Source organism: Centroberyx gerrardi, chromosome 11 (genome assembly GCF_048128805.1).
Source record: "Centroberyx gerrardi isolate f3 chromosome 11, fCenGer3.hap1.cur.20231027, whole genome shotgun sequence".
Taxonomy (NCBI): domain Eukaryota; kingdom Metazoa; phylum Chordata; class Actinopteri; order Beryciformes; family Berycidae; genus Centroberyx; species Centroberyx gerrardi.
The window spans coordinates 24,360,428-24,373,468 of NC_136007.1; positions in this window are offsets into that span (position 1 = coordinate 24,360,428).

Genomic DNA, 13,041 nt, shown 5'->3' on the forward strand with positions numbered 1-13,041 from the left:
GCACTGCGTTATCCATCGTACTAGGCAGCTGAATTTCGTTCTCAGTGAGTCTGCATGTTTATGAAAATGACAATTTCAAATCCTCCACTGTCCACCACTGCTGCAAAATGAATAGTCAAGCTCCTCCTTGGATAGCCTGTGTTTGCACAGGGAAAGCAGGAGATGCAAATATGTAGTGCAAAAATTTTGAATGTGAAAAATCAAAGACAATGGTCGGCTCATTGTCTACATTTAAAGCCTGTACTATTTATTTTTTTTTAACATTGCACAAAAGTTTCGTCAGGCAAAGGCAAAAAATTTTGTTTAGTTTAGTTTGAAATGTCTTTACGGAGGGGCATTGGCATCTAAACCTATGAAATACAACTGGAAAGTAAAAGGAATTGTATGTTATGTCCTGTGTTTTAGCTGGACCCTGAGTCTGAAATAAAGTTTGAATGAATGAATGAATATTTGAAATCGGTTTCTAGGCTCAAAATAGCAGTTACAGTACGCTCTGGAACATCAGAAGTCACTTTCATTGCTGGTTATGTCACCATTCCTCCAACAATATATTCTTTGTTAATTTTTGTTTTTGTACCGCAAACATATTTCTTACTGTTGTCTGAAGTCAGAAAAAAACATCTGTAAAAATCCTATAATGAGTTTTATTTTCATAAAGATTGCCAGAAATCATTTTGTACAAGTGGGTGCCACATTTTACTTCAAATCAGTCCGCTGGGCCCGTCAGGGATTGATAGTTTTGTTTAGGGAGTGTGATGGGTGCTGCAGCGCTAAACGAGAACAAACAGCCATCATGCAGCCTCTGGTCTGAGCGTGTTTGAAAGGTGAGCGAGGGAGGAAGAGAGGCTCCTCAAAACCGCTTTTGTCTCAATCCGCTTTGCACCAACTCATGAAAAATTGAGACGCCCCGCCCCCGTCTCTGGGCGGCTGATTCCTTAAGACGAGCAAGTCAACTGATGGACGCTAACGCTGCCAGATCCCAATAGTTCAGATAGATACAGTAGGAGTGCATTTATTTTTCAGTGCATTGCCAAGGCAAACAGTGAAGGAGGGGTGTGGGGGCAGATAGGGAAGAGGGAAAACTGGAAAGCACTCAGACAGTGACATGCAGGCAGCTATTAACAGAGAGAGAGAAAGACAGAGAAAGAGAAAGAGATCGGAGAGAGGCCACAGCAGAGGTCAGAGGTATGCTCCACGTCCGTTGTCTCTCAAGCGCTCCTGCAAATTCACTTTTTCCCCTTCTATTTCTCTCCCTCCCTCTCCCCCCCCTCTCTCTCTTTCCCAGCTCTGCTCCGTCTGTTTTTATTCCTCTCTAACCTTCATCTCTCCTTCACGCTCCTCTGACCCCGTCTCTCACATTCAGACTTGCTCAACCTTTGCACAAGGATGCAGGTGCAAAAAAAAACAACAAATGTGAAGCGTGTGTGTGTTTGTGTGTGCATGTGTGTGTGTGTGCAACCTTGTAAGGGAGACACTAGAGCACACACTACCCTGAGCCAAGCTCTCCATTGACTATCTGTATTTATCATCCGCTGGACCTTCATGAGTCCCTACAACTGAACAGCAGCGCAGCCCAAAATGAAAGTGCTGTACTCACTGCATGGATAAGGACACTGCTGTGCTACTCCACACATGGAACAAGGCGATCCTTAGCTGTGCAGTACTAGTCAACTACAAGTCAAATTCTACAGTGTACTGGGAAAAGAGGAAAGGGGACCGGTGTATCGATAGGAAAATCCCATTTTATCACATACTTGGACCACTTGCAATATCATCCAGTCAAATCAGGTTCATGCCAGACCCTCCATATATTCCCTGTGACTCTTCTTGTGTATTATCTAATAAAGCAGAAATTACATAAAAATAACTGCGATTTTTTTTGGGGGGGGATATGATTCGAATATTCAGTCAAACCAGCCTAAATTATCACCACGCTTGCTCGCAAGCAAAGGAGACAGTGTGTGGGTGGCTGCTGGCTGTCATCGCGCGTGTTTGTGTACAGCACCGTTAAATAATAATCTCATTAACGGCTGTCATAAAATAGTAAGATGTAACACATACAAATGCGCATCCCGGAGATATCTAAACGCATTGTTTTTGCGGCACGAAGAGGCGCACTTTTGGAGAATCTATTGATAACGCTGAGAACACACGAGCGAGATCAAAACGAGAGCCGGCTGAATCTTAAAGCGGGAGATGAAAGATTTATGTGGACCGTATCGATAGTCGGTCAGCCGTCAGCCTGGCTGGCAGATTAAGGCTGCAGTCTGCAACACTTTGGTCCACATCTCAAAGGACTCATCTGAATTTCTCTCTCTGCTGATGCGTAGTGGTGGTGTTTGGAATCTTCCAAAATGAATAATCTTCTTGTATTGTAACTGCTTATTGAACAGATCTGTAAAAATGATTAGGCTATGTTTTTGGGGTTTTTTTTCCCACTCCCTTTCATTAAAAGTTCCTGCTTATGTCCTATCCCACACATCTTTCACTGAGCCAAAAAAAAAAACGATTTTGGATATTACAAGTTCTTGCATTCTCATTTCTTTAGGCATCACACACACACATGCACACCGTTACAATGCGCTGACACAAACTCATAAGCGACAGAAGCCCACTCCCATGCCTATCATGCCCACACACACACACACACACACATACACAGGCATGCGCTCACTAAAAGTCACCATATGCCAAACGGCCCGTGCCACAGCCTCTCTTAATCGACATCATTTTTACGTGAGCCAAAACCACAAAGAGAAAAAAGTGATATTGTTCAATTATGAATCCCACACATCTATAATGAATGGACTCCCTCTTTTTTTATCTGTGTTCTCATCTCTTAGCAAAGCTGAGAGAGGGATGGGTGGGGGTGGGGTGGGAGCGGGAGTGGGGTGGAGGGATCTGTTGGGCCCCTTCTTCTTGCTGTGTGGAATAATGGCGGGCACGGTCCCAGATGTCAGGACCTATTGGTGGCAGGTCTTGCTGAAGCCTCTAATCCTGGATCGCAGGTGACTCCTAATGCACTCCTGCTGTCTTAAGGCCCCTGACGCTGAGTTTGGAGCTCAAGGGCACCAGACACGCTCCGGTCAAGGACAGTGTGCCCATATACTGTACATATATGCTGACATGGGCTTGGGAGATGGGCGAGACAGCGAGGGGTCAACTGAGCCAGCAACGTTGCTGGTTTTGTCTGCCACCAGTTCTTGAGAGGCAGCGTCAACCACTTAGACCTACTGTATATTTCTAATGCGTTAGGAAAGAATAAACATCTAAGTATCACCTAGTACCCAAAAGCCCGAGTTGCACAGCTCTTCAGTGATTTTCCTCTTCCAAAAGAGTAAGTAAAAGACCTTCCTCTATCCTGCCTCTAATGTGTGGGATTAGCGTCTGCTCAGTCAGACCCATGGACCTCCGCTCTGACAGTGCCCATCAGTGGCTGCTTCGAAAACCAGCCAGGCAATTTATTTAAGTAAATGTCTGATCAATACGGGCCCTGCTAACACACAACATAAATAGGCCTATGCATTAGCCTGTGCATTAGCCCACTGATGTGTCAGGGGCTCTTTGCTGGGTCTGTGTTTACCTCAACCAAACACCATTAATCAACCATACACCTCAGTCGAATCTGCTCTTGTGAGCCTTGTGTTTTCTTGTTGAAATTACAAGAAAAAGACGTATTCATGCTACATATTATTTCAAATTATCCTGGTTGACTGCTTGGCTTTCTGCAACAATAGCCTGTTATTTCCCCTCTCTCCTATGATTTTATCACATTGAATTAGCTATTAACCACAACATATCCATCCCGCCCAAGGCTGGGCATGAATTAAAACATTAGAGTCCAGTTGGCTCTTAGCCACAGCGTGGCCCTCGCCAGGTCAGGGATCTCTGTGGTGCTACATTGGGCACCAGGGCATCAAGACATTAGGGCAACTCCAGTGGGGCAAACAACCACTGAGCCACACTGACAGCTCATGGCAGGAGATGCAGGTAATTAAGGCAGAGCTCTGCAGAGACCGCCTAGGGAGGGGAGAGTGGGGGCTGGGGGAGCAGAAAAGGGGGAGGGATGGGGGAGGTGGGGATGGGTGGAGGACAGGACGGCCTCACGATGACACTGAGTAAGCATGCACCCCCCCTCCTCTCCTGCCCTAGGGGCTTACACAGTAAGCGGTAAAGAGGAGCGCTGTGCTGTGCCGTGATGCGCAGACTGGAGAACAGGGACCCCTTACTCTCCCGAATCACCGGCTCCCAATTTGCCCTCATGAATAATGTTGAGCGGTGCGCTCAGTGCCACGCAGCCGCTATGTAAAACCAATGATACCCTCCTCTGATGTCAACTCTCTGGAGGGCGAGACGAGAGTTGCTGTGGAGTGGGTTAGTTGATGCATATGAATGCTCATTTACATGAGCGCCAACAGGACAGAGGAGGAGTACTGTGAAGACTTTAATCAGTTACATCACCAAGATGGAAATGTACAAATACTGGAAAGCAGCAGAAAGAGAGAGACAGTGAGAGAGAGAGAGAGAGAGAGAGAGAGAGAGAGAGAGAGAGAGAGAGAGAGATGGCTGAACAATGAAAAGTGGAGGAACTCCTGTGTGTGAGCGAGTAAACAAGCTCTCTCTGCTGCCGCTGAAGCTAATATGCCAAGACACATCAAAAGGAAGAAGGAAAAACAGGTAAAAACAACCATATGAGAGATTCATAATGCTCCATTAGCGTTCCTAAGTGACATAGCATTGAAATGGGACGGAATATACACTATCTGGCAACTTCTATTATTATTCCGCATGAATATCAAAGTATGAATCAGAGCTTGTTGTTGACATGGGTTTCATCCCAGAGCTCTGGAGTCACCAATGTGAGCTCACATACTGTATTACAGAGCCAAATAAAACCCATAACCTACTGCGGCTGTCAGCCCAACCATATGCCTGCCCTCTGACACATCAGATTACATGAGACATAAGTCTTTAAGTCTGTGGAATTTATTCAAGCTGCATCAAACGAAAACAGAATTTCACTTTATTGTAAGACTAATTATAAATAATTGCTGTGCACTCCTCAGGCAGATTTTTTGACAACACTGCTTTTGTGATTATTTTCATAACTTAACCTTTTTCTATGCAAATAAAAAATTATATATCTGGGAGTATGGCAGTTCAACGGTATCAGTCATTCATAGTTACACACAATCATGGTGGGATTAAGCCTCTTGTAATTGACAATAAAGTTAATATGAGCAAAAAGTAGCCTTCCCAAGTAGCGGTGAAATTTGGGGGTGTAAAATCTTAGTTCTTGAGTTGCTGTCATTCAAAACTAAGTGCTTGAGCGTATTTTTAGTGAGCTACTCTTTTACAGTAATTGACTCTCTTGTCTGAGTACTTCTACTTGACTCAAATTTGTATTTAATACATTGCTTTAAAATATATGCATGCTTTCGGTATCACCGGGAGATGGAGTGACATTATTTCTATTTCAGTAAAATTCTTCCCACCTCTGCTCGCTATTCTGTCAAGCAGAGCTCCGACTGAGTTGATGTGGATGGCAGACAGAGAGAGAGGGAGAGAGAGGGAGAGAGAGAGAGAGAGAGAGAGAGAGAGAGAGAGAGAGAGAGAGAGGGAAAGGGGGATCTCAGGTGAGCTGAGAGAGAGGACATTAAACCCAGCAGGCGGGGATGAGCGGGGAGATTAGCTGAAGGAGGAAGGCTGACAGCTTTAAGATCATCTACATACACTACAGTGTGGCACAGGAGCCTTATAGCCAACACAGAACACAGTCTTTTATCATAAGCATTTACACTACATCTACTCTTCATCAGTAGTAAAAACAGGCTATGGCATTCTGTTTTTGTCAACAAAGTGAAACTGAACGGCCATATCCGAATATTAAACAAGAACCTGAGCATAATTTTTAGGTTGCTATTGCATGCTGTGAATCCAGTAAAGAGTGAGACTTCCATGATGGCTAAATCTATTGGAAAAGGGCATTAATGGAGTGTCTTTACTATCAAAAACAGCCTTATCCTTAGGTGCACTTCTCCGAAAATCTCAGTGACTAACCTGTTTGTCTTTAAATTGGTGTACGAATAAATTTGACTTGATTTGACGTATGACTGTAGGCGAGTGGTGACCAAACTTGTTGACAAGGAAGGACTGAGAGCTGCAATGCAACATGGGTGGTGGGACACCCACGGGCCAAAAAATGTGATTTGACAGTGGTTACTTAGATGTAACATTCAAGAATACATCATCATGGTGTTTGTTAATATGAATTGTAATCGGCAAGAAATTACAATTGCATCAAAATAGATAAACAGAATATATTATTTCTTGAATCACTTATCACATGAAATCTTTAGATCGTCCAGAGAAATTTGTTTGAAGGCCCTAGTGTTTGGCAGTGCTATATAGGCTGTGAGGGCAGATATTTAACGAAGTCGGCTTTATTGCCGCGTTCTTTTTGCGTCATCTGGTGTGCTTAAAAAAAAGGCAGCCATTTGCAGTAGAGAAACAAAGAGGCGAAGCGGGCTAGCGGTTGACAGTGGAGGGCAAATCAAAGTCCTGGGGTTAAATGGGATTGTGGGTCAGATGACTAGACATCACTGCCTTTCCGCTCACAGCCATCCTCTTGCGCCTCAGAAAAAATACCACCCCCTCCACCCCCCCCGCCCCTCACCCCTCTCTCTCTCCCTCCATCCCTGCCACCCCTCCTCCTCCACAGCCCTCCATTTGCCTTAGAGGCGAGAGGATTTCATCTTCGGTATCCCTACTGCAAGAGAGGGAGTCCTCCCCTATTTCCACAATGCTAACATACAGCTAGCCAATCTGCTTAGTGTGTGTGTGTGTGTGCTTTAGTGTTTCTGTTTCGCGCTTTCCTCCGCATCCAACATCATTTGAGAAACCCCACCACTGCTCCCCTCAATTAAGAAACACAGCAAAACCTGCATATACACCGCAGAATACACACACTAAACACGCAACGCGCCTTATGATTACCGGAGCAGCGGGGAACGCTGTAGTGCACATACGGTACGGCGTTCTCATCATTCAGTCCTGCAGGAGACGGTCCATACAGCGCTGCTATAAATCACCCTGATGGACACGCGGTCAATTGAGAGGAACAGAGACAAGCAATGACTGAGAAAATGGCAGCCGTCTGCATTAGAGCTACACTCAGTCTGCACACAAACGTGAATCATCCGTTATTAATCATCACGTTTACTGCGATTATTAGATCAAAATCAACGTTTCGTTCATTTCCATGCAGCTATAAATACTGTACGTATTTCCCCGTCCTATATCCGGATGGTGCAGTCTGCCTGCCGGGTGACAGGGGACACTGGGGCTCTTCAAACACAGCCAGGCAGCAAAATACACATAAACGTATTCAGAGCGTTTAGTGCTCGGGATTAATCGAATTATAATTTAATCATCTGATCAAACAGCAATTAGCATAATCACTTCTGGGGAAGGCCTGATAGAGTGGAGACTGAAGCGGAATGGACCTGGGGGCTAGCAACACTTTAATGAAACATTTGCCAGAATGTTTGAAAATGTTACACATTTCTGGGCTACAGGAATAGAGCTGACTTTTGAATGCTAATCAGCGCTTTTTGGTTATGCCTCATGAATACAGCCAATAGTCAGCCGTAGGGAAGGAAATTGCCAATGAGTTCCTGATTTGATATTGTCGCGATAAAAAGGTCCCAATAAAATAATCATTGGTCAGTGTGAGTGCAATTTTTTTCAGATTTAATATTCAGCTTTTATTTTATTTGACTGCAGGAGGCTGACATTTTGTTTGAAGGTATACAATGGCAAAATTAATTGGACTTTTAAGATAGAAAGTTATAAATCAATTGGTAGATGTAATTCAAGGTCATTTTTCTACCATTTCTATATTTTTGATACATCATTCTATTATTTCTTTAATAGCTTTGAAATGCAAATAATAAAATCTGTGCTTAGCATGAACATAAGATACAATGTTGAATGTGAGTGTGTGTGTGCGTGTGTGTGCATGTACTGTAGGTGGGAGGATGGCAATACACTTCCATTGATTCAAACATTTAAATGAACTACATGGTTTTCCTTTTTGACATGATAATGCTTAAAACAAGGGAGGTTTAATGTTCAAGCAGACTGACTGATTGTCAACTGAACTGATATTACCGACAAAGACAAAAACATCTGTGTCAGATACACACTGCAGTAACTGGAAGTCTCTGGACGCCTCTGTTACTACAGACTGCATGTTGGCTCTGGATTCACTGTGACCTCTAGGAATATGACAGATGAAGAGTTTCAACTGTAGCAGACTTGGGGAGGAGGTTGGGCTTTGAAGTGTGTGAATAAAATTGTACTGCTTTTAATTTTCACCGTTTTTGAGATGTTACTGACACAAATCCTACACTAACAAAGTCATTATTTTTTTCTGAACATTTCCATATGCGCGTTTTACATTAACTTTCAACATTTTTGGCAATTTTTTGAATTCCTAGCTATGCATCTTCCAATGTGGGACACAATATCAGTTTAAGATGGATTAGTTCCTGCTCACACATAATGATATTGAAATAGGTTCCTTAAAGGCTGCAGTACAAGTATCATGAACAATTTATTTTTCTATAAATCTTACTCAATAATAGTCAAGCAGTATATACAGCAGTGTTTTCCCCAGAATTGTATTCCTGTCAGGGTGGAGAAGCCTCTGAAGCAGCATTAAGACCATCATGAGACACTAAAGCTCTCCATTGAAAGCCATACTAATGAAATTCTATTAAGTGGGTTAGCTGCTCTGTAAAGCAGGGTGACCCACCACACCTATTCAATGGCAGGGAAAATTCTCATATACAGTATCTTGTCAGTTATATGACAGATACACTGTAAAACAGAAGATGATGAGAAACACTGTAATATAAAGTATCTTTGGGCTTCAAATGGATCCAAATCATTTCTACATTAGCTAGTTATTATTCTGGTTAATGAATTGACATATATGTGGGTTTCATATATGAATAGCACAAGCTTATACATACGCACTTCTCCATCTTAGTGTCTACATAGTTGTTTTGGTCTCCACCACCATCTTAGTTGTACAGCTCTTCTTTAGGCTACAAAGAAAGGGAACGAGTCTGTATATAAGCCACTTTGCCTTTCTTCTCTTCTTCTTAGGGATAATGGTCATTTTTGTTCAAAGGAGTTCAAATTAGGCTGATCTCACTGTGTATGCATGCAGGCATGACTGTCTACACCCAAGAAGGACGTGGAGAAACCCCATGAGCCGGAGTCTCTGTAGGGGTCATTTGGCGACACTTCCATTACCCCAGTGACAGCCTTTAAAAATGGCTTTCCAATAATAGCTACACAGTATGTGTGTGCAGTGTGCAAACCACATTAGAGAAAGCCCCCAGATTCTCTGCCACTGGCTCTTAATGTCTTCATAAGCGACACCAGTAGCCAAGCCTATCTCTGTTTCACCTACAAGCAACAACACAGTTACCACGCCTGTCTGTTGTTTGATTGTAGTTATGGTGATTTCAGAAAGGGGCCTGACCACATATATAATTATGTCAATGGACATAATGTACAGTTTAGATTATATGTCCTCAACGGCCTGTATCTGTATCTCTCCTGATACCTAACAGTGGTGTACAACAGAGTTTCCCCTACTACTGAACAGGTGTGGTGGGTCACCCTGCTGTCGACCCACCTAAAAAATGCCATTGTATGGATTTGAATGGAGAGTTTTCGAGTTTCAGAGGCTTTTCTACCTGCCAACAGTAAAGTTCTGGGGGAAACACTGGTGCACATGGTTTATATGGTTCATAGATTCTCCTCCTTGCATCAAAAATACCTGAAGTCTGCTGTAACATCCTTATGTCACGTTACACGTCAAGCACTGATACAGTTCTCTCATGAGTTAAAACGTCAGTATAAAGCTCAATGACCATGAAACCACTTGAGGATAAAGTGGAAAAGCCAAAACAAGACAAGAGCAATGGCCAGTGTCCTGACTTACCGTCTAAGCTTCATTTAGCTAAAGTCCTGCAGTACCTGGGTGGTCAAAGCATTAGCCTACTGCCCCACTTTATAATGGAGGCCTATAGATACAGGCTGAATGGAAAACAAACACCAACACTAACTGCTCTTGTTTTGTTAATTCACCAATCCAGGCAACAGCTGCTAGAAACCTCAGCAACTAACTTCAAACAAACAGTCTGCTTGTGTATAAATCATGAATAATCAATCAATTATTGACATAATTTAGTCACCAATATCAGTTGCCTAGTGTACCTTGCATTCATTTTTTGCATTTCACAAACAAACTTGGAAATACATGTCACACAAAATGGGCCTCGCTCCCTAACCAAATGAATTACTACCTACCAGTAAACCCTGGCCCATGACTTAAATATAAGACAAACAGTAGCACCAGTAAATTCCTGGCTGATACAAACATCCAATACTCAGAAAATGTCATGCCAACCAAAACTAAATTTTGCCCACAGCATTAATTCATAAATTCAAACATAATTGACAACATAACTTGGAGTTATGTTCTTGTTGTGTTTGCTGATGTGTTGCTGAGACTCTGACATCATGTGAAGTGACAGATGTGTATTAAAGACCCAGACCCAGTTTCCCACTGGCCTGAACATGACCTCCAAACAATGCTTTCTACTGGTTTTGCTGGTGACAATCAATGATGCCACTGATGTGGGACCAGTGTAACGATTTATAAAATGTCATGAAAATATGAACTTCAATTTAATATGAATAAAGTCAAGGCAAAGGGGCCAATGTATCCCTATTGGTAGAAAAAGGCCCCATCATGAGAGAAAAACTAGTAGAATAGTTCTTAGAGATATTCAGGCTTTTGGATGTGTGATAGACAAAATGAACATTGCATTATAAAAATCTAGTTTGGGATTATGTTTTTGTATAAACATTGATTCAAACTACAATTTAAAAGAGCTATAACAACACCTGTCACTTAGACCCATAACACTGGCTAGTGACTTTCAGTAGGCACAATACAGTAAATCACCATAACTGGACAGAAGTACTTGGTAAAAAGCCTTGTCTTTTTCATATTAGATAAATAATATAGATTGCTCAATCTTCATCAATCTCCAACAGTATGATAACTGGCTGATATATTGGTCAGTGCCTAAAAATAATGGCAAAACAGAAATAGCCTGATTTGATATGATTCTTTGAGCATTAGATAACCACATAACACAAGCCGACTGTCCCTCTTTCCCCTCTCTTCCTCCTGTTTTTCTGCCTCACTACACACCATCATCTCCTTAAGCATTCTGGTCTGGGTTAAATGAAACCTTTAACAGTTCAATGTGCATCCATTAACATATGCTTGAGTCTACTCTCCTCTGAACAGCCAAGTTAAGGCATAAGCAAACACAGTGGGGAGATTTTCCCTTTTGCCAATTTTATTGCCCACAAAATTCTTGACTCAATGCAGAGTGGCACTGATAAATACTGAAGAGAAACAGCACGTGACTAATAGATGCTGAGTGTCTAAAAACAAATTGGACTACCTTTCTAATACTGAGTTGCACAAAATTCTGCACAATCCAACTAAAACAATTACAAACCCTTCTTTAACCGGTCTCTAACCCCTTCATCTATGTCTCCCATTCATGATGAAAGTGGCTTTAAAAGCAGAAGTCAATGAGGAATCAAAGCTTTCACCTACATTCAACTGATCAGTACAGTATATGTCTCTGAGCGAGTGGGTGGTCCTAATAAATTTGTGTAAAATGTGAAATAATGGATAATGTACACAGTGTACTTTATTATAGAATTATGTGCAATGTAAAATAACTTTGATACTATTGAAAATATAGGAGAAAAAAATTGCTACATTCTATCTGTAACTCTACTCTCTTCAAGACCATGATTGTTAATACAATATTTCACTATTGTAGATCATTTTCTAAATTATTTTTTCTCACATATATAATGGTGATGTGACCTTGATATTGTTTCTGTGCTCTGGTAAACTTTTCACTCTCTAACTATTTTGTCAAATTTGTAAGTACTGAGAACAAGAATAAAGATAAGGAGAACAAAATATATATATTATTGTGATGAATTATCAGAACACCTAATGTTGACTGTTCATGAACTCATACTGAGGTACAAGGTTTAAAAAACATGTAAATATTCCATCGCTGTCAAAGATTGTGTTTTATATTGTATGTAATGAATATAACATTAATAAAAAGCTCCTCCCGGCGCTAAAAGACAGCAAGGCCTCGCTACGATTTACTAAGAATAAACAGCCCTTTAAGAAACATGTTTCCACTATATTGTGTTGAATGAAGTGACACCGGTCTGTTGATATTAATGGCCGACTGAGAAGCTGCTGAGGAGCCGAGTTCAGTCGCTGTTTGCTGATGTGTGTTGCTGTGACTGTCAAGCCATCCCGGCTCTATGTGAAGTGACAGATGTATACCAAAAGACACTAGTCGACGCAGACCCAGTTTCCCACTGGCCTCAACATGACCTCCAAGCAACACTGTTTTTGCTGGTGATAATTCGTCAAAACGATGCAATTGACATAATAACAACACAAAGATGTACCAAATTTCATCCAAATATGAGCTCCGGTTTAATACTAGCAAAAGTGACCGGGCAAATGTTTCAAAAAAAGGCCAAAAACATGTTGGTTTGTGGACCATTGATGTCAAAATGGCCACTACACGCTTATCTCAGAAGGGAGAATAGGACAGGAAAGCAATGCTGTATCTTGATGAAAGTTCTGGGTAATTTAACACAAAATAGACTCTCTCCAGATACTGCTGTAACCTCTATCTTGATACTTTCTGAATGGACAAAAAGATAGACTGCAGCCCCTGAATGGCACAGTAAGCCACAGATATTAAAATCACATCTATCACTGATGTGTCAATTTGGACTCAAAATAAAATGGTCACTCTTAATTCAGTGCTGTGTTTGTGTCCATACTGTTTTATTAAATTAAAGTCCGCCTGTCTGGTGTCTTCATCCCAAACC